Source organism: Dromaius novaehollandiae, chromosome 1, assembly GCF_036370855.1.
Source record: "Dromaius novaehollandiae isolate bDroNov1 chromosome 1, bDroNov1.hap1, whole genome shotgun sequence".
NCBI lineage: Eukaryota > Metazoa > Chordata > Aves > Casuariiformes > Dromaiidae > Dromaius > Dromaius novaehollandiae.
Window position 1 is genome coordinate 84,441,851 of NC_088098.1, and position 20,871 is coordinate 84,462,721.

Sequence of the window (20,871 nt, forward strand, 5' to 3'; positions counted from 1 at the left end):
CCATCGATACCCATCGGTAGCGATCTTATCGCTTCCGAGGGATATCGATGTGTATCGATAGGTGTGGAATTGGACAGGCTTCGATGCCCCTCCCTATCGAGAGGTATCGATGGCAAGACTGCTTGGATGCCTCACAAGAAGAGGATCGGCCCCGTGCCAAAAGTGAAAATGCCCGTGGAGATCGACAGCCATCGCTAGGCATTGAGAGTTAGGCACGCCTCTCGCTCTCAATGCCTCCCGCTGGCTACGGAGCTGTGGAGATCGACAGCTTCTGAGGCAGAGCGAGAGGGCTCGCTCTCTCTGCGTGTCGTTCCCGCACCATGCCTATGGAAATCAATGCTCCAGAAGGGCCCTCGATCCCCAAAACGGTCAATGTCGAGAGGTCTCGGGGCCTCCCAAGAGCAACACGGCCCACACCCCACAAGCTCTGCATGCCTCTCGAGATCGGCAGCTCCCGCTGCCTATCGCTAGCCATCGATATCCATTGGTAGCGATCTTATCGCTTCCGAGGGATATCGATGTGTATCGATAGGTGTGGAATTGGACAGGCTTCGATGCCCCTCCCTATCGAGAGGTATCGATGCGAGACTGCTTGGATGCCTCACAAGAAGAGGATCGGCCCCGTGCCCAAAGCGAAAATGCCCGTGGAGATCGACAGCCATCGCTAGGCATTGAGAGTTAGGCACGCCTCTCGCTCTCGATGCCTCCCGCTGGCTACGGAGCTGTGGAGATCGACAGCTTCTGAGGCAGAGCGAGAGGGCTCGCTCTCTCTGCGTGTCGTTCCCGCACCATGCCTATGGAAATCAATGCTCCAGAAGGGCCCTCAATCCCCAAAACGGTCAATGACGAGAGGCCTCGGGGCCTCCCAAGAGCAACACGGCCCACACCCCACAAGCTCTGCATGCCTCTCGAGATCGGCAGCTCCCGCTGCCTATCGCTAGCCATCGATACCCATCGGTAGCGATCTTATCGCTTCCGAGGGATATCGATGTGTATCGATAGGTGTGGAATTGGACAGGCTTCGATGGCCCTCGCTATCGAGAGGTATTGATAGCGAGACTGCTTGCATGCCTCACAAGAAGAGGATCGGCCCCTTGCCAAAAGCGAAAATGCCCATGGAGATCGACAGCCATCGCTAGGCATTGAGAGTTAGGTACGCCTCTCGTTATTGATGCCTCCCGCTGGCTACGGAGCTGTGGAGACAGCTTCTGAGGCAGAGCGAGAGGGCTCGCTCTCTCTGCGTGTCGTTCCCGCACCATGCCTATGGAAATCAATGCTCCAGAAGGGCTCTCGATCCCCGAAACGGTCAATGTCGAGAGGTCTCGGGGCCTCCCAAGAGCAACACGGCCCACACCCCACAAGCTCTGCATGCCTCTCGAGACCAGCAGCTCCCGCTGCCTATCGCTAGCCATCGATACCCATCGGTAGCGATCTTATCGCTTCCGAGGGATATCGATGTGTATCGATAGGTGTGGATTTGGAGAGGCTTCGATGCCCCTCGCTATCGAGAGGTATTGATGGCGAGACTGCTTGCATGCCTCACAAGAAGAGGATTGGCCCCGTGCCAAAAGCAAAAATGCCCGTGGAGATCGACAGCCATCGCTAGGCATTGAGAGTTAGGCACGCCTCTCGTTCCCGATGCCTCCCGCTGGCTACGGAGCTGTGGAGATCGACAGCTTCTGAGGCAGAGCGAGAGGGCTCGCTCTCTCTGCGTGTCGTTCCCGCACCATGCCTATGGAAATCAATGCTCCAGAAGGGCCCTCGATCCCCAAAACGGTCAATGTCGAGAGGCCTCGGGGCCTCCCAAGAGCAACACGGCCCACACCCCACAAGCTCTGCATGCCTCTCGAGATCGGCAGCTCCCGCTGCCTATCGCTAGCCATCGATACCCATCGGTAGCGATCTTATCACTTCCGAGGTATATCGATGTGTTGTAGGGAACGGCGATCGGAAGATCTTGGGATGGCACGGAAAGAGGAAGGAAGAGGAAGGATATGACGTAGAGATAGCAGTATGCTTGTAGGTATATAAGCGAATACATGTGTACAATAGATGCCATTTGCAGCATCCTCATATTGGTGTCAGTGCTCATTGGCCCGGAGGCAGGGGGAGCCTCCGTGCCGTCTCATGCGAACGGGAGATTGTCGCATCAGAAGGCGACAAGTGGTGACCCCGACGTGATAGCTGAGACGGCGGACCGCAGGCGGTCGAGAGGATCCGGATCATGGACGCAGTAGTTAAGGTTGTACGCTTGTGGGTGCCCGGGAATGGGGGCTCTCTATGAGAGCGGATGCAGTTGCGAACTGCGTCGGGCGGCTCCTGAAAGATGGAGCGATAGTTAGACCAGGGGACATTTTTTCCCCTTCTAACTGGGAGAAGTGCACTCGAGCACTTGCTCAGAGAGGTATGGCCACTAAGAAGGCCGCAGAGCTTAAGACATGGGGAGACATAACGATCATTTTAGAAAGGACTAGGGAGGAGCTTGAGACCTGGCAGGCTGCCCGCGCAGCGCTGCACATGTCCGCGGAAATGGCGACACAGACAGCAGCGAACGCAGAGGAGCGAACGGAGGCGATAGAGGGAGAGACGATAGTAGGGGATGAAGTGAAAACGGAGAGTGTGGAAACAGACATAAAGGAGGAGGCGGTTAATCAAGAACCAGAGCGGGGAGAGGGGGAGGCAAAAACTCCAGAGGCTTACCCAATAACGCCCTCTTCTCCGCCACCGCCGCGGTATCCGTGGAAAGAGATGAGGGCGATGGAAGGGGGAGAACCAGGAGACCTTTGTGGAGACCGAGATATGAAAAAGCCAGTGGCGGGTAGAGGAAAAGAAAGCAAGGTGAAAGTGGAGGAGGCAGAAGAAAAGGAAAGACCGCTTATAGTGGATGATCCCCGAGACTGGCTACCGGGGGCCATGATTCGGGTGCAGTGGGAGGACGAAAGAAGAGAAGAAGCAGGGGAAAGACCAGAAGCAGGGGAAAGACCGAGGGTGCCGCACCCGGGGAAAGATGGCGCTGGCCGAGAGAGGAGTGGGCGTCGACCAGCGTTGCGGAAGGAGGAGACTGAAGACTCCGGTGCAGTAACTAGGGCGGAGTTCCCCCGCCGCAGTCAGAGGCGGGGGGGGAAAAAAAAAAAAAAAAAGGAGGAAAGTCACAAGAGATATGGAGCAGATGTTTATGCTGCTTACAGCTCTGGAAGAAGAAACAGCTAAACAAAGAGGGCTATTAGAGGCAACAGCTAAACAAAGAGGGCTATCAGAGGCAACAGCTAAACAAAGAGGGCTATCAGAGACAGCAGGTTCTGCCCAAGCGGGAGGGGGAAAAGAAATTCCCCTAACAGACTGGAAACTGATAGCGACGGAATGTGCCCTGAGTGGCCTCAAGTTTCGTGCACCAATAGGGGCCTTCCCAGTACGAGTTGCCCCGGGGAGGGGGGCAGTGGAATGGATGCCCCTCGACCCAAAGACGGTACAACAGCTATTGAAAGCAGTGCAAGAACAGGGCCTGCGACACCCGGTGACACAGACGTTGCTGGACGCGGTGCACGCGGGAGGCCTAATACCATGGGATTGTTGCGCCCTCGCGCGACTGGTTTTATCGCCCACGATGGTCCTTATGTGGAAAGAAGCGTGGACCTCACGCCTGCAGCAGGCGTTGATGGCCGCGCAGGCAGACCCGCAGAACCCACTGGGCCAATCCACCCTAACGCAGTTAAGAGGAAATGATGCGGCCATGGCTACACCCCAGCAGCAGGCAGCGGGCCTGAGACCTCGGGAGATACTGGTGGCAACAGAAGCATCTCGAAAGGCCTTTGATGATATTGGGCCACTGGTGCAGCAGGCAGACCCATGGACGACTGTGAAGCAGAGAGTGGGAGAGCCATTTGACAAGTTTTGTGACAGGCTACAGGCAGCAGTAGAACTTGCATCTTTACCAGACGCTGCAAAAGGAGCAGTGATGTTGGAATGTATCAAACAACAGGGCAACGAGTTGACAAAAGAAATCCTAAGAACAGCGCCTAAGGGAGCAAGTCTAGGGCAGACGATCAAGTACGTATTAGAACACCGGGACAAGACCACAGCCCTACAGATTGCTGCAGCAGTTATGGCAATGCCGGAGGTTAGAGCTAGAGGAGGTCCAAAAGGAGGCCCATGCTTTGGCTGCGGGCGAATGGGCCATTTGAGAGCACAGTGCACGAATAAGGGAAGTTACGCGCGCCCAACAGGGGGTATGGGGAGCCTTACATGCTGGGCCTGTGGAAAACCAGGACACAGAGCACGAGATTGTCGGCGGTCGGGAAACGAGAAGCGGGGAGGGCAACTAGGGGGCCACCCCTCCCTGGTGAGCCGGCCTCAAGTAGCCCCCGTCAACAACAACACACCGCTGATGGACAGCTCCAGCGACCAAACTCCGAAGGGAAACCCCGCGTGGCCCTGGTCTTAGGGTGTGAGAAGAGACCCCGAGTGAAAGCGCATCTGATAGGCCCACCAGGGGCGGGTCCTCCTAGCATCCCCTTAATAATGATGCTAGATACGGGGGCAGATGTTACATGTGTGCCCTCGTGGTTGTGGCCATCGAGTTGGCCAGCAAAAGTGGCAAGCTCGTTAGATGGAGTGGGAGGCAGGGCGGAGGCTATGATTTCTGAAACCGATATCACAATTGTATTGGAGGACCCGGATAGGCCTGCTCAGATCATCCGAGTGCGGCCGTACATAACTGCCATAGGGGAACCATTGTTAGGGCGAGATGCCTTATTGCAAAGCGGCTTTCATCTGACAAATTTAGGGTAAGGGCCACTGCCTACCTCCTCGGGGCTCATTTCGCTGTCCCGCTGACATGGTGCTCCAATGAGCCTGTGTGGGTAGAGCAGTGGCCATTGACAGGGGACAAATTGGCGGCTGCCCGACAAATAGTAAGTAGAGAACTAGAGCAGGGACACCTGGAGGAAAGCCACAGTCCCTGGAACACTCCTATATTTGTGATACACAAAAAGGATAAGTCTAAATTTCGATTACTGCACGACCTACGAGCGGTAAATCAGCAGATGGAAGCGATGGGTGCCCTCCAGGCGGGGTTGCCACTACCATCAGCAATACCAAAGAATTGGCCAGTGGTGGTGATGGATATCCAAGATTGCTTTTTCTCTATACCATTAGCCCCTCAGGACAAAGCTCGATTTGCCTTCACACTGCCCTCAGAGAATCTGCAGGAGCCAGCAGCGCGATATCAATGGACTGTCCTCCCGCAGGGCATAAAAAATTCACCTACGATTTGTCAGGCGGCAGTAGCTAAGGTATTGCAGCCGGTAAGGGCGCAGCTCCCGCGCGCGCTTATCATCCATTACGTGGACGACCTCCTAATAGCTGCAGAGACCCAGCAAGAAACCGATCAGGCAGAACAGGCAGTAATTAACTGCCTAAATGAAGCAGGGTTGTACGTCCAGAAAGCGAAGACGCAAAGGGGAGAATCTGTTGACTATCTGGGAACCACCATCCTCCCCAGAGCTGTGGTCCCACAGCTGATAAAGCTCAATAGAGAAATACGGACGTTGCATGATGTACAGCAATTGGTTGGAGCTCTCCAATGGCTGCGAGGGCTGATAGGTATTCCCAAGGAGTGGATGGAGCCACTGTTCGAGTTGCTCAAGGGCCACAAACCATGGGAACCGAGGCAGATGACACCAAACGCGTTAGAAGCCCTCCGAAAAATAGAAGATCTCATGGCAAAGGGCGGAGTAACGAGATACGACCCGGCCAGACCTATCAATCTGTACGTGGCAGTTACAAGAACAGGAGCCATAGGCGTTCTAGGACAAGGGGCGCCGGAGCGTCCGGAAGTCGTATGGTGGATAGTGTCGAACCAAATAAGTACGGCATACGTCACAATCGTAACAGCGTTGGCACAGATGATACAGAAGGGACGAACCGCCACCGTTCGGCACTTCGCGAAGGAGCCTGAGTCCATTTACCTGCCGGTAAAAAGAAGTCAATGGGACAGCGTGGTCCAGAAACAAGATAGTATAGCAATAGCTTTAGAAGGATTCCCAGGAACAATCAGATTATCGCCTGTGCTGGAGATGTATACACACCTCTCCGTCCTTCGGCCCCATCTGAAAGCCCGAGTGCTACAGCGACCTGCACCAGGGCACACAGTGTTCACCGACGCGTCATCGGTGACCAGGGCAGCGGTTGTTGTGTGGCAAGATCAAAAGGCCCAATGGCACCGAGTGAAAATCAGCGAGCCGGACAGTAGCGTACAGCATCTAGAGGCCCGAGCTGTGGCGCAGGCATTGCAAATGTGGCCAGAAGAGCATTTGAATGTAGTGACAGACTCCATGTTCGTCTTTAAATTGTTACACAACATGTCATATCCCGGATGGGCCGGATCGCCCATTGCGCTAATGCTAGAAGAAGCCCTACAACAACGACGGGCCACTGCCTCTGTTATTCATGTTCGGAGTCATGAGGCAATCCAAGGAGTGTACCAAGAAGGCAACAATAAAGCCGATCAAGCGGCCAAAGGTGTGTGGACAGTCGCAGAAGCAAGGCAGGTGCACGACCTTCTCCATGTTGGTGCAAAAGCACTGGCAAAAAGCTGCAACATCCCCCTCACCACGGCTCGTGAAGTGGTTGCGGCTTGCCCGTATTGCCAAAAAAAAACCCTGTGGGGCGCCGGCATCAACCCCAGGGGGCTGAAAGGAAACCAAATATGGCAAACGGACTTCACAATGTGCCAGCGACTTCGACCACGGCCCTGGCTGGCTGTCACAGTGGACACACACAGCGGTATCATCGTTGCGACCCAACATAAACGAGTCACAGCGCGGGCGGCACAGTTGCATTGGCACACGGCAATGGCCTGGCTGGGTGCCCCAGAAACTATTAAAACAGACAACGGCACGTGTTTCACAGTGCAAAGCACGAGAGAATGGGCCGTACGGTGGGGAATTAAGCTAGTGCACGGTATTGCCTATAATAGCACAGGTCAGGCCATCGTCGAGCGAGCAAACCGCACTTTAAAGCAAAGGATCGAGATTCTTGGGGAGGGGGAAGGATATACACAAAGAATCCCCGCGCACAAACAATCAGAAATAATTATGCGCGCCTTATTTGGTCTGAATCAGTTCATCGGGGGGAGGAGAACAAGACGCCAGCGGAAAAGCATTGGGCGGTCCGAGCGATGCACGAGGGACCAGACGTAAAGGTCCGAATCCCGGAAAAAGGGAAATGGGAAGAGGGGTGGCAACTGGTAACCCAAGGACGAGGGTATGCAGCAGTCAGGCAGGGAGAAGTGGTAAGATGGGTCCCTGTGAAGTGGGTGCGCCCAGACCTCAGGGCAAGGACAAGACAGGAAGCAGAGAGTCAGGTGAATTAATGAATGTCTGAGCTTTGTTGCAGGGGAGGACCACCCTGAAAAGCCGATGATCCCTTCTAGCAGCAAAGACAGCAGACAGGAGAAGAAGAACAGATGAGAAAAGGCGCGTGAAACCACAAGAAGAACGCGTAACCAGAAAACCCGAGAAGATGGCAGGGGGAGCAACCCAAGTAGCTCTCCTCGTAGCGATGCTGGGACTGGGACTCCAAGGGGTGAAAGGCGAACCAATGTTAGCGAAATGGGGTAGTAACAATCTATGGCTCACCTGGCAAACCGGACAGGAAATAAGCAATTTTGCCTGACGTTGGCGGGTGCGGGGCAGCCCTTTTAAGACATGCTTAATAGGGGTCCCATTGAATTTGACCGTAGACCTACCAAAGCTGAGAGAGCATTGCACAAACACAAGCAATATTAGTAACTGCTAGAACACGCTGAATGCATCATTGCCCTGGGACCCGCAAGAGCTTGACCTTCTGGGTTCAGTAGTAGTAATTGGCTTGGGCTAGGACCATGGGCCAGGCAATTACTAATAGAAGAGTTGCACCTGCTGCTGATGCTCGTGCTAGGCATATTAGTATGTAGACTAGTGTTTAGATGCTTGGTAAGACAACTGCTAGAAAAGGGGTGGTCCCACCCACACCCACACTATGAACGCTTAACCCGCAACACGGCAATTTAAAGCAAAAAGCATAGTCAAAGCATGGGGAGGGGGAGATGTAGGGAACGGCGATCAGAAGATCTCGCGATGGCACGGAAAGAGGAAGGAAGAGGAAGGATATGACGTAGAGATAGCAGTATGCTTGTAGGTATATAAGCGAATACATGCGTACAATAAATGCCATTTGCAGCATCCTCATATTGGTGTCAGTGCTCATTGGCCCGGAGGCAGGGGGAGCCTCCGTGCCGTCTCAGGCGAACGGGAGATTGTCGCATCAGAAGGCGACAAGGACTACTATTCTGTATTGCACATTGTTTCAAAATAGTCCCTTTTAGGTATTCTGGTACCCCTGCTGCTTGTATAGCATTGGCTACTCTGTCAATAAACAAGCCGAAAGGCTCTTCCCCGCCCTGCTTTATGCCCATATAAGATGGGATACCCCCTGGCTCCTTTATTTGATCAAGCGCCCGCCTTGCTAGTTTCATCGATTCTTTAGCTTTATCTGGTCCCAGCAGGGCTTGTGCCTCTAATCGGAAGTTCGCGCCTATTCCCATCAACTCGTCCAAAGTTACTCCATACAACGGGTCCCCTGGAGCCCTTATAACAGCTACTGCTTCTTGGCATACTGCGTGCCAATGCGCGTTAAACAGCAGCTGCTGGTGCTGTGTTAGTATTAAGTTCATTATGCTGCGTATGTCCCCCGGCAACAATATATTTGTCCCCCAAATGTAATCCAACATCTGTCGGGTTGGTTCCCCCTTTATTCCCGACTCATTTACAGTAGATCTCAATTGCGTTAACAACTTCCAATCTAGATTTGTCATATTCACGGTGACGTTTCCCTGAGCATCAGGGGGCGAATATACCACGGGGAATGCCTGACTGATTTGTGCTGCCGCCTCATAATTTCCTTCTTGCATAGCTTCTCTTGCTATTTTTTCCCATTTATTAGCACTGCTCGCAGGACTTAATACAAATGGGTTAGTATTTGTGAGAAAAGGGTTCGCTTCCGATCCCCCTCCCCCCGTCACCTCCTCTATTGGAGGCGCTGAGGGAGGAGGGGGGGTCTGCTGCATGGTCAATGTTGCTCCTTTTGGCAGGCTTGTGTTCCCAGACCCTCCTTGGGCAATAGTAAAGGTTCGGATCGAGGGGGGTGATGGGTATGGGGACACCTCCACATGCGGGGGTTCCTTAAACCCATCGGGGCTTCCCAAACGTTCCGCGGCAGCGGCAGCTACTTTCTGCTCAGCCTGATGCACCGCAAGAGCATTGGTAACTGCCCTCCACGGTTTCATCAGCTTTTTTGCTGTCTTGTTGTCACTTATAACTTCATCAAACAACTTGTCCCCAAATTTCTTCCATTCGGTTTGTTCGAACACGGTATCTGGGCTAACAAAACACGCCTTAGCCACTCCGTAAGCTAATAGCCCTGGGAGTTCCTTATGACTTTCTATTCCTTGAGTACCCCGCTTTTCTAAAAAGCATCTCAATAAATCATAAGCCGCTTGTCGCTCCATGGTTACTCACTTACCGTTGCAACCTTTGCAAGACCTGCGGCGAGACTTTCTGGCAGGACCCCGTCTTGTCCTGGGCACTGACCCCCTTTGTTTGTGTCCTCTCCACCTCCTCTGTAACTCTGGCACGTAGACACCCTTTTGTGTCTCGTCGCCTTTAGCACAGCAGGACCAGCTGTCTCTAGTACTCTGTCGACTCCTGAGTTTTTAATCACCGAGTCCCTGACCGGCAGGGTCCCTGTTTGGGCGCCATTTGTTGGAAACTTGCACGGGAGGAGCCGACGGAGGGAAGACCCAGACGCTCAATATGAGTGATCAGCGTACTTCAACTTTATTAGGCGTGGTCTTTCTTTATATAGTATAGGACTAATCAGGCTCATACATATTGCAAAAGCTGAGCTCCTTATTGGTAACAGCAACTTTGTTTACCCAGCAGCTTCCCCATCCCATCACCCACAAGTTCACTTGTAACACATTGCAGCCAAGGACAGTGTGCCCTTGGCTCTAACTGGCTGTTTTCATGTTCATACGTGACTCAGCTCACATCAACTGTGTGCGATATGCACTTAGTTCTTCTTCCTTTATTTGTTCAATCTTCACATGACCTCTGCCCTCAAGCCAGTCCTCCACATCCCGCCATCGATACCTCTCGATAGCGAGGGCCATCGAAGCCTGTCCAATTCCACACCTATCGATACACATCGATATCCCTCGGAAGCGATAAGATCGCTACCGATGGATATCGATGGCTAGCGATAGGCAGCGGGAGCTGCCGATCTCGAGAGGCATGCAGAGCTTGCGGGCTGTGGGCCGTGTTGCTCTTGGGAGGCCCCGAGACCTCTCGACATTGACCGTTTTGGGGATCGAGGGCCCTTCTGGAGCATTGATTTCCATAGGCATGGTGCGGGAACGACACGCAGAGAGAGCGAGCCCTCTCGCTCTGCCTCAGAAGCTGTCGATCTCCACAGCTCCGTAGCCAGCGGGAGGCATCAATAACGAGAGGCGTACCTAACTCTCAATGCCTAGCGATGGCTGTCGATCTCCACGGGCATTTTCGCTTTGGGCACGGGGCCGATCCTCTTCTTGTGAGGCATCCAAGCAGTCTTGCCATCGATACCTCTCGATAGGGAGGGGCATCGAAGCCTGTCCAATTCCACACCTATCAATACACATCGATATCCCTCGGAAGCGATAAGATCGCTACCGATGGATATCGATGGCTAGCGATAGGCAGCAGGAGCTGCTGTGGTGGACAGGTGAGTGAACTTTTGCCTTAAATATTTCTTGGTACATAAGGTGCAAGCAATCCATAACCCCAAACAAGCCATCTGTTCCCAGCGGGAACAGGACTGAGCTGCTGCGACCCCCGAAATGGTCTCCCTGCGACCACCCGGGACACACCGAGCCTGCGCTGAACCAGACCACAATCGGGCAGAGACTTTGGTACCTGGACTATAAATTACTGCTGCTTAGCACAACTTCTATAACGCGTGCTTAGCCTGAGTAGCTAATTTTGCTGAAGCCTTAGGCCTCACTCCCTAGTTCAGTGAGAAAGGGCCCCAGAGCTGGTGCAGGCAGGAAAGACAAGGGGGTTACCAACAGTTTGCATTTCCATGCTTCACGCTCCGGGAGGGAGGATGTCAAGGCATTGAAGTGAGGCCTGCTTGGGCACCGGGACCCTAGGGAGCAGGGCCTCCTCTTGCTGCGGAAACAATGCTGATTGGGGGGGTCTGGGCTATCTTGGGGTCCAGATCATATTCCCTTTGTCTGGACCTTGGGAAATAACACCTACCGTCACTGCTGGGGAAGTAATAAATTGTCAGGGCTTTGAGAGATAAGGGCAAGACCCGAAGAATGAAAACGCATCTGTCAACAGAAACCACAACGGTAAACAATCTACCTAGAGACCCAATAAGGAGCAGGAGACCCCAGACCTAAATATTACTATTAGTCCAAACTACCGCGTGAAGGGCAGAGAGCTTAAGATTGGAAAGTATAATTGCCCAGGGATTTCTTTGTTCGGGGTCCCTCTTCGGAGGCACCCAACTCGAGCTGTAACTACTGCACACGTGTCATTACAATTTATTTATTTAATTTGCCTTGATTTGGCTCCGAACTTTTCAGCGGGAACCTAGGGTCGGACCCTGCTCGAGTTGTAATTACTGCATGCGCTTCACTAAAATTTACACCCAGGGTGAAGAGGACCAACAGGACGCTGCTGGATCCACAGGTGGTGATATCTCTTTCTCTCTCCCCCTTTTCTCTCTCTCTCTTTCTCTCTCTCCTCCCCTTCACCTTTCCCCACCTTTTCTCCCCACTCTGTGGAAAATAATGTTAAAAGGTTGTACGAAATGTGACTGGTTTTAGCGTCTTAATCTCATCCTTGGGATCGTAACGGAACCCCCCCGATATTGGATCGGGACATCTAATTGGCATCATGGACAGGATCCCTTGAGATGAGAGTATCGTACAACCGTATGGTGTGCTGAGCGATTGTGTGTGAACGAGACGTACGAACAAGTACGAAGCGAGTGCAGAGTTCCGATCCGCGGTTCCGCTCTCCCGCGAGGGAAGCGGCCGGAGACGAACAAAGCATGAGGAAGGAGTGAATGGTGAGATCTTTAGTATACTAGTTTACGGTTTGGCCTCCTGAGGGTGTATAGGGGAAACTTGGATTTTAAGGTGTGACCCCCTCAGGATGAAATCCCCTCTGTAGGACACTTTTTTGTAGTAGTTTACGGTTTGGCCTCCTGAGGGTGTATAGGGGAAACTTGGATTTTAAGGTGTGGCCCCCTCAGGATGAAATCCCCTTTGTAGGACACTTTTTGTAGTAGTTTACAGTTTGGCCTCCTGGGAGCGTATAGGGGAAACTTGGACTCCTTAAAGGTTTGGCCCTCCCAGGACGAAATCCCCTTTGTAGGATATGGCTGCTCAGAAGGCAGGCGAGTTTTATGAGGAAATCGAGAAATTATATGACCTTTTGGAAGCACACCGTTCTCGTCCCTCACCCCCGGGACGAGACTGGGCACAGGACCATTGGTTCCAATTGCAAAGTGTAGTGGATCGAATAGCGGTCTTGCAAAAAGAAGCCAAAGTTAAGAGAGGAAAAGGGAAAGCTATTGTTTGTGCTGTGCTAGGAGCGTGCCTAGCAGCTGCGGTGGAGGACAGGAAGCGGGCACCTTGTCAGGCGGAGGCTGCGAATGCCGCGCTGCAAGCGGCACTAGCGCCGCTGCAAGAACAATTACGGGAAACCAAGCAGGCGCTGGAGGAGGAGAAGCGCCAAAATCTGATACTGAAAGACGAGTTAAGAAACCAGCTCCTGAGGGAGGCAGACACCCTCACCGAAACTGAGATGCTGCTCAGGGAGAAAGGGGTATGCCAAATTTACCCCCAAAGACACCTAAAAAGATTAAAGGAGGCCATAGATGGCTCCCCCCCATATGTGCCCGCTAGTCAAAATGGAATACATATACGAGGACGACAGCGACAACTGCCCCCAGATTGTTACCAAAGAAATCCCTTTCACAGCTACCGAATTGGCCAAGCTGCGAAAAGATTTTGCCAGAACAGCTGGGGATTCCGAAACCAAATACATGTGGCAGGTATCCCTGTCAGGGAGGGACGGAATCCTGCTATCTGAAAAGGAGGCAGAGGGATATTGGGGCCCGGGCGTGTTCCTGACGACGGGCAATCGCCAAGCCCCATGGTCCCTGACTCGGAGAGCTGCATATTGGGTGGGGGGGTTGAACCCTTTGGAAAGGGGGGATCCCCTAGCTATAACAGCTTCCGTTGATCAGTTGCTGGAATGTGTACAAAAGGCAGCTTGTCTGCAAATGATGTACGATCAGGAACTCAAGCCAAACCTGAGCTCTCTGGTGTTATTGCCGGTAGATCCCGAGCGGATGACGCCCCTAATACGGGGACTTCCTGATTCCCTGAAACTTATTGGGATCCAATTGCAGGGGAGAATCCAAGATGTGCCCTGCGAGGAGAGAATCGCAGCTGCCCTGGAGGGGATGGTAACCCCCAGGCATCGGCAGCTGGGGAAAAAGGTGTGGACCTGGGGGGAGGTAACCCTGGAATTGATTAATTATGGGAGGAAATACGGGCTAGTCGGCCAGACTTACCAAAGGGTGGAAACTAGGGCCGTGCGGGCAGCAGAGCCAGCAAACAAGCCGCTGGCATTTTCTGGGAGGAGCCCAGATTTAGCCAGAAGAGAAAGATCATGGCGCCGACACTGGCTTTTAGGACTGCCCCTGACACGGAGGCCGCAGCACATAAACGGGCCCTGGGCTCCAGACCGCTACACATCAACACGGCTCCACATGGATGCCGTGGCATGTCAGCCGGCCCTGAGTTCTAGACGGCGTCGCATCAACACACCGTGACATGGATGCAGCGTCGCGTCAACGGGTCCCGAGCTCCAGATCGCAGTGCGTCCTGACGTGGATGCTGTAGTGCGTCAGCCAGCCCCTAGCTCCAGACGGCCACACATCGACAGGGCCTGACACGGATGCCGCGGCGTATCTATAGGACCCGAGCTCCAGACCGCAGCGCGTCAACAGGGCCCGACACGGATGCTGCAGCGTTTCTACGGGCCCTGAGCTCCAGACTGCAGCGCGTCGACACGGCCCAACACAGATGCCGTGGCGCATCGATGGACCCTGAAGTCTAGACCACGGCACATCAATATGCGCCGACACAGATGCCACCATGCATCAACATGGCCTGACACTAAGGCCGAGGCGCATCGACAGACCCCAAGCTCCAGACCTCAACGCGTTGACTGGCCCCGACCCCCAGATGGTGGCCTGTCAACACGGCCCGACATGGATGCTGCGGCGCATCGACAGGCCCTGAGTTCCCAACCGTGGCATGTCAACACGCCCAGACACAGATGCTGCAGCATGTCGACAGGCCCTGACATGGATGCCACCACAACCAGATTCGTCTTCAGAAAGGCCTCCACCAGTGCCTGCAGCTGCAGAGTAGGCATTCCATGTATAACCGCCCTAGGAATACCTGCCTTCAGGGCCTGCCTCCACAAATCATTCCTGTGTTGAACTGCCTCTGAATTCCTGGACCGAGGCGTTTCTCTATTCTTTTCTTTTGATTTAACAGTGCAGGCAGTCACTGTTCGGACTGGCTTTGGTCCATGGGGAGCTTCACATTCTGCCCCCATTTCCCAAACTAAGGTCAGAGCCCGATGACTCACCTCTCCCCATGTCAAGGGCACATTCTGAAGCTCATTCTTAAATCAGTGCAAGCTTAATAAGGGGTGCTACACTCACTGTAAAGGGTCCCATTTGGACTGGGTTGGTATGGGCTTCCACAGGGGGACCTAGGTGAAAGTTCCCTGAAGGGTCCCAGCCAAATCCTCTAATCTCACACAACTGCTCCACAGCAGCTCTTAGAAGTCCTCTGGTTAATTCTCCTATTGTTCCTGATGGCAGACGGGCTGCCTCGCCTCTCTCTAAACGAGGCACACCACTACACCAAACTGCTACACGGTGGGTGAGGGATGCAGGATCCCGCTGGGTGCCAACACTCCTGGCCCCCAGTTCCCTGGGGCCTCTGAACCTAAGAGAAGAACGCCATCACTGCCATCCTCCGACACGCAAGTTGCATATTCTAGAGAGGTTTCCCCAGGCTTAAGGCTATACCGATCAGCTATCCTAAACAATGCCTCTGGATCATAGCTAGTAGTCTTCATGACTGTGCAAGGTGTAGTCCCTCACCCACCCGTGGTTTCCCACTTCACCACAGGTCTCACTGGAATGGTCTCACTCACAGGGTTCTCATCGTCCGAGAGTTCGGACGGATCAGAGTCAAACCAAATATCTCTGTCCCAGTCTTCGGGACCACCTCGGACTAGAGCCCTAACTTTTAAAGGATCTAGGGTTCTTCCCCCAGACTCTAGCTGTCGAGTTAACATACTCTCAACCCGAGTGTCCAACTGCTGGATTCAAACTGCATCATTCCGCGCAGTCATTTTCTGAGACTGTAACTGAGTCTCCAAAATGGTGAGGTGTGCCTTTAAACCCTTGATGCACTCTTCTTTCTCATCTAACTGATTTAACAAATACCTCTTCTCAGCACCTCCCACTAACAAACAAGAGGTAAGCATCTTACACACAATGCCTTTACCCTTTCCATCTTTCATCTTACCTCATGCAGCCCCTAAATGATGCACGATCTCTTTTTCTTGATCCCAATTACTCTCAACCCACTGCTGGTCAAACTTTATGTTCTTAGGGATGCCATGCCTCCGTAAATATCCTTCCAAAGTCCCCATCTCGTCAAACCACACCCCACTCCTGGTACGAGTAATGTCACGGGATGACCAACTACCTTTACAGTCCCAGACCATGAGGGTTTCGTGTGGTGCAAGGGAGGGGAGGAGGGGAGGAAGGACATTTACTGCATGACTCCACAACTTATTTTAAAGATCTAAGTTTACTACACAAATTACAACAGTACAAAGCAATAATTCTTATCAACAGAAACTTAGTTCAACTAGAATACTTATTTTCCAATTCTAATTGATCTCACCCACACGTTGCCTGATCGGCCAATGTACACTCTCACCCACGCATTGCCCGAGCAGCCCACATACACTCAATCCCAGGGAAGCAACTGCGGGAGGGCATCCCCGTTCCGAGGGGATCCGCAAGTTGGCAGACCCACTGTCACTGTGAAGAGCCAAAGACAGCCTCCAGGGCCAACCTATTTATACCCTTCAGGGGAAGGTGGAGGTGGAGTTGCTAGGCCAGTTGCAGTTCTCGTTGCACAGTCGCAGTCCCTAGCTCTTGGCTGTTGCAGGGTTCAACTCTCCTCTGTTGTTGTTATGACAATCACACCCATTATCTTCAAGATGCTGGGTGGTAGGTTCACTGGCTCGGCTGGTTCTGTTTGACAACACAACCGCCAGACACATCACTGTGTAAATTTTGAGAAACAATATTCGAGGCCCAGCACACACACTGCTAGAATTACCAGAGCAGCTATTAGTACCCATTCCCATCCTGGCATCAGCATTCGGAGTCCTAATCACGTTTGTGAAGGGGATGGTGCCAACGACCTTTCTTCTTGAGCTTGAATATGAGACCTGAAAAACAAAAGAAACTGGATCTTGGGGAGGTGCACCCAAGCCTGTGGAACATGAATTTCCTTCTCTCCTTCGAGGGCGATTATCCAAGATTGAGGACCCTTAGGTCTCTTTAAAATACCTTCAACAGTCCCCACAGTTGGGAGTCAGACTTGTACTTTGGCACCAGGTGCTAAGCAGGTGGCAAGTTCTAAAGAGTTTCTTTGGGGAAAGAGCTGTTCTGTCACAGGTGGAAAAGCCCATGACAAGGGGCTACCAGCAGGTCCAAGTCACTGGTTCAGGATTCTAACAGCTGTCCAGAGCCTGTCACCCCATTGGGCATTCTTTAAATGAAGCTGCCATTTTAGCAATCCATTTGCTCGCTCCACAATTCCACTGGTGTGAGGGTACCCCAGAGCATGGAAGACCCATTTCACTCCGTTCATTTTGGCCCATTCTTTGACTAGCTCATTACAGAAGTGAGTGCCGTTATTGCTTTGTATGGCCTCTGGTGTAGGCAGACTAGCAAACCATCAGGTTAGGCCTTGACTGGTTTCTCATCCAGTGGTATGGGAACAAGGATGTACACATATTAGGCCTGAGCAGACTTCCACTCCTACCAAAATATATTTCCACTCCTGGACTGTTTGAAGGAAAGGTCTGATGTAATCTACCTGCCAGGTAGACCATAACCCTTTTCCTTCCTTAAGCTTTAGTGGCTGAGCAAGCAAGTTAATATGATCTTGAGTTCTAACTTCACATTCTGGGCAACTGGCTACAATATCCTGTGCTGCTAGCTTACTTAAAGGCCATCCTCGAGAAGGATGACCTTAAGAAGGAGTTAATTCCAGTCTGCAACGATTAATACTGCCCCAGCAGTGAAGGTAGGTGTTATCTCCCAAGGTCCTGAGGAGGAAGAGATAGTCCAGACCACCCTAATAAATGCTGTTCTGGCAGTGAGAGGAGGCTTTGTTTCCCAGGGGCCTGGAGCCCAAGCAGGCCCTACTTCACAGTTTTGACATCCTCCTGATGCCCAAGCAGGCCTTATCTCACAGCCTTAACATCCTCCCTTTCAGAGACTGAAGCACAGGAATGCAAACTGCTTGTAACTGGCACCGGATGGGGCGGGGAAAAGCTGGGAGCATCCCCCCACAGACACGGATGCCACGGCAAGTCAACACGGCCCGACATAGAAGCTGCGGCGCATCGACAGGCCCCAAGTTCCACACAGTGGCACGTTGACACTCCCCAACACAGATGCCGTGGCGCGTCAACGGGCCCTGAGCTCCAGACTGCGGTGCATCGACACGCCCCAACACAGCAGGGAACTCTGGGGCCCAATTTTGGCCAAGAGAGACGTGCAGAGCAGAGGAGAGGGCTGCTGAGAAGGCTGGAGGACCAAAGGGGAGCTCTGGGGCACCACAAAGGCCTCCAGAGGGGTTCTGAAAGGACTACAGGGGTGCTAAAGGGGCTGCAGGCCCAAAAGGTACCACTTGGGCAGAAGGAAGGCTGAAAGAGTGGTCCAGAGTGCACTAGAGGTGCAAAGGTGTCTACCTGTTCAACAAATGCCTCTGGGGAAGAAGGAAGACATCTGGAGGGGTTCTGAGGAGACTAGATGGTGTCTAAGGGGGCTGGGGGCAGGAAGACAGCTGGGGGGACCCATTCTGTGCAAAAGAGCGGTCCAGAGTGCACTACAGGGGTGCTAAGGTGTCAAGAGGGACCACAGGGGAATCTGGGGCCCAATTTTGGCCAAGAGAGGGGTGCAGAGCAGAGGAGAGGGCTGCTGAGAGGGCTGGAGGGCCATAGCAAGGCTCCCGGGTGCCACGAAGGCCTCCAGACAAGTTCTGAAAGGACTAGAGGAGTGCTAAATGGGCGGGAGGCCCAACAGGCAGCTCTGGGGCAGAAGGAAGGCTGAAAGAGTAGTGCAGAGTGCACTAGTGGGGTGCTAAGGGGTCTACATGGTCAAGAAATGCCTCTGGGGAAGAAGGAAGACATCCAGAGGGGTTCCGAGAAGACTAGAGGGTGTCTAAGGGGGCTGGCAGAGGACAGCTCTGGGGCACAGCAAGCATCCCAGGAGGGGTGTTCTGAGCAGACCTGGGGTTCTAAGGGGACTAGATGGTCAAAAACCTGACTGTGGCAAACCAGGCAGACATCTGGAAGAGTTCTGAGGAGACTACCTGTTCCCTAAGAGGGCTGGGGGGCCAGAGGACAGCTCTGAGGCAGTACGAGTACCCCAGGAGGGGTTCTGAGCAGAGCAGAGGGGTCCTAAGGGGCCTAGACGGCCAAAATACAAGAACTGGGTAACAAGGAAGACCTCAAGAGGTGCTCTGAGGGGACAGCAGGGGATCGATTTTGAGCAGACTAGAGGACACATGGAGATATGAGGTACAACAAAGGAAGACAGAGGAGTCTAGAGGCGACTGGAAGGAAAGAGAAGCAGAAGGAAAGGGGATCTGATGGGATAGAGGGCACATGAAATGGTCATAGGGATAGGGCATAGAGAAGACTCTACAGTGCAACCAATGGAAAAGAAGGGCTGTAGGGCACGCTGAAAGGGTGCAATGAATACATAGGGTTCTGGGGTACCCCCAAGGCAAAACAAGGCGTTCTGAGTGGGGTGTGTGGCACTCAGAGGGGTTCTGATGGGGCTAAAGGGCTAGGAGATGGACCCTAAGGGGCTCAGAGGGCAAAGAGAGGCATCCTGAGAGGACTAGAGGGAAAAGCAAAGGCGCCGAGACGCACCAATGGCAAACGGAGAGGTTTTGAGGAGACTAGAGGGAAAAGAGGGGGGACTTAATAGGACAAGAGGACAAACATAGGAGTCTTGATGCTACCAGAGGGCCTACAGACACCAAATGTCAGAATAACCTTGCAGGAACTGGAAAGAAGCAAAGAATTTTGAAGGGACAAGAGAACAAATGGAGTGCCTTAGAGCACACCTAGAAGCAAATGGATTGGTCCTGAGGGAACTAGGGAGCAAATGGGTGAGTCCTGGGGGGGACGTGGAGGAAAACTGAAGGTTCTGGGGCATTAGCTCACCTGCCATAATCTTCCTGCGTGGAGCCTGCTTCTTCCCTCTGAGAAGTTGGCCTTTGCTTTCATTGCACAGGCAGCTGTGAGCTGTTGCGTAGTCTCGGCAGACAAGTTGGGGATCGCTGCCCAGGCAGTCGTGACCTGCAACACTGCATGCTCAGAACAGTTCTCAGGAAGTCACGCGTACTCATAACCTGAAGAGCAAAAAGCAAATCTCTCTTAAGGTCAGTTTTTATTTCATCATAGGAGCAATTTTTCCCACTCTTCTGCACTGTACTGCCTTTAACAGCACACCTTCCTCATCACCATTTTTCTCTGCTCCTTTCACTCCTCTCAGTTGCCCCTGCGCCTTAGACCTCTAAAGCAGCTGTTTCTCATCCACATGTACTTTCCTGTCCTACCACCGATTCATCCCTGTTTGTCCTATAGCAAGCAGCCGAGAGACCTTGGCCTAGTCCTTAGCCGCACACACCTTTTGATCTGGTGAGCAGCTCAGACAGAGCAGAGGGCAGCAAGAAAGGTGGATCTGAACGTAGTAGACTTGGGCACCGAGCAAGATGGAGACAGCAGCAAGGCATCAAAGAGATGGCATCTTTGTAAAGAAAAGAGATATAGTTCCAGGCAACTGGGGATTCTCTGTACCTGTGGCCAGGGCTCCTGCAGGCTCTTTCCACACAGTTAAAGGTAGCTGAATACAGTGCCCTTGGGAGGCAGTGACATGGTGTCCCTGGTACTGCTGTGGGGTGGCTGTTCCAGGGTCTCTCAGGCTGTTTTGGGGTCCTTGGACAGAACAGTGCTGTTCACATTTCCTTGAGGACTTTCCCTTGTGCTGCACAGCAGGACAGCTCTGCACTGTGCTCTCCCAGCACTGCTGCTCCTCATAGCTGCTGCCTAATTGGCCCCAATCCTGAGCAAAGCTACAACCACCAAGAGCTTGAAGCGCCCCTCCTACTCTCCCTGCCCTCCCCATTTCCAAGAGGGACAGCCCCAGCCCCTGGGGACAAGCCTGCCTGGTCACACCAGAGATGGAAAATGCTTCCTGCCCTGTACCAGGGAAATTCCGCTGTCCCCAGTGACCTACAGGGACTCTTGCATGAGTGGCATATGTCCAGTAAGGAACAGACACAGCAGGCCACTGCTGCAGAGCTGAGAAGGCACTGGCACCTGGAACTACAGCTCCTGGCCTGCCACAGAGCATAACGTGGCC

The 20,871-nt window shown here is 53.0% G+C and overlaps 1 pseudogene; it reads left to right on the top strand.

The window, feature by feature from the left end:
• The first annotated feature begins 12,467 nt into the window (after positions 1-12,467).
• LOC112990715 (uncharacterized) lies at positions 12,468-13,932 on the top strand (annotated as a pseudogene).
• Positions 13,933-20,871: the final 6,939 nt, after the last annotated feature.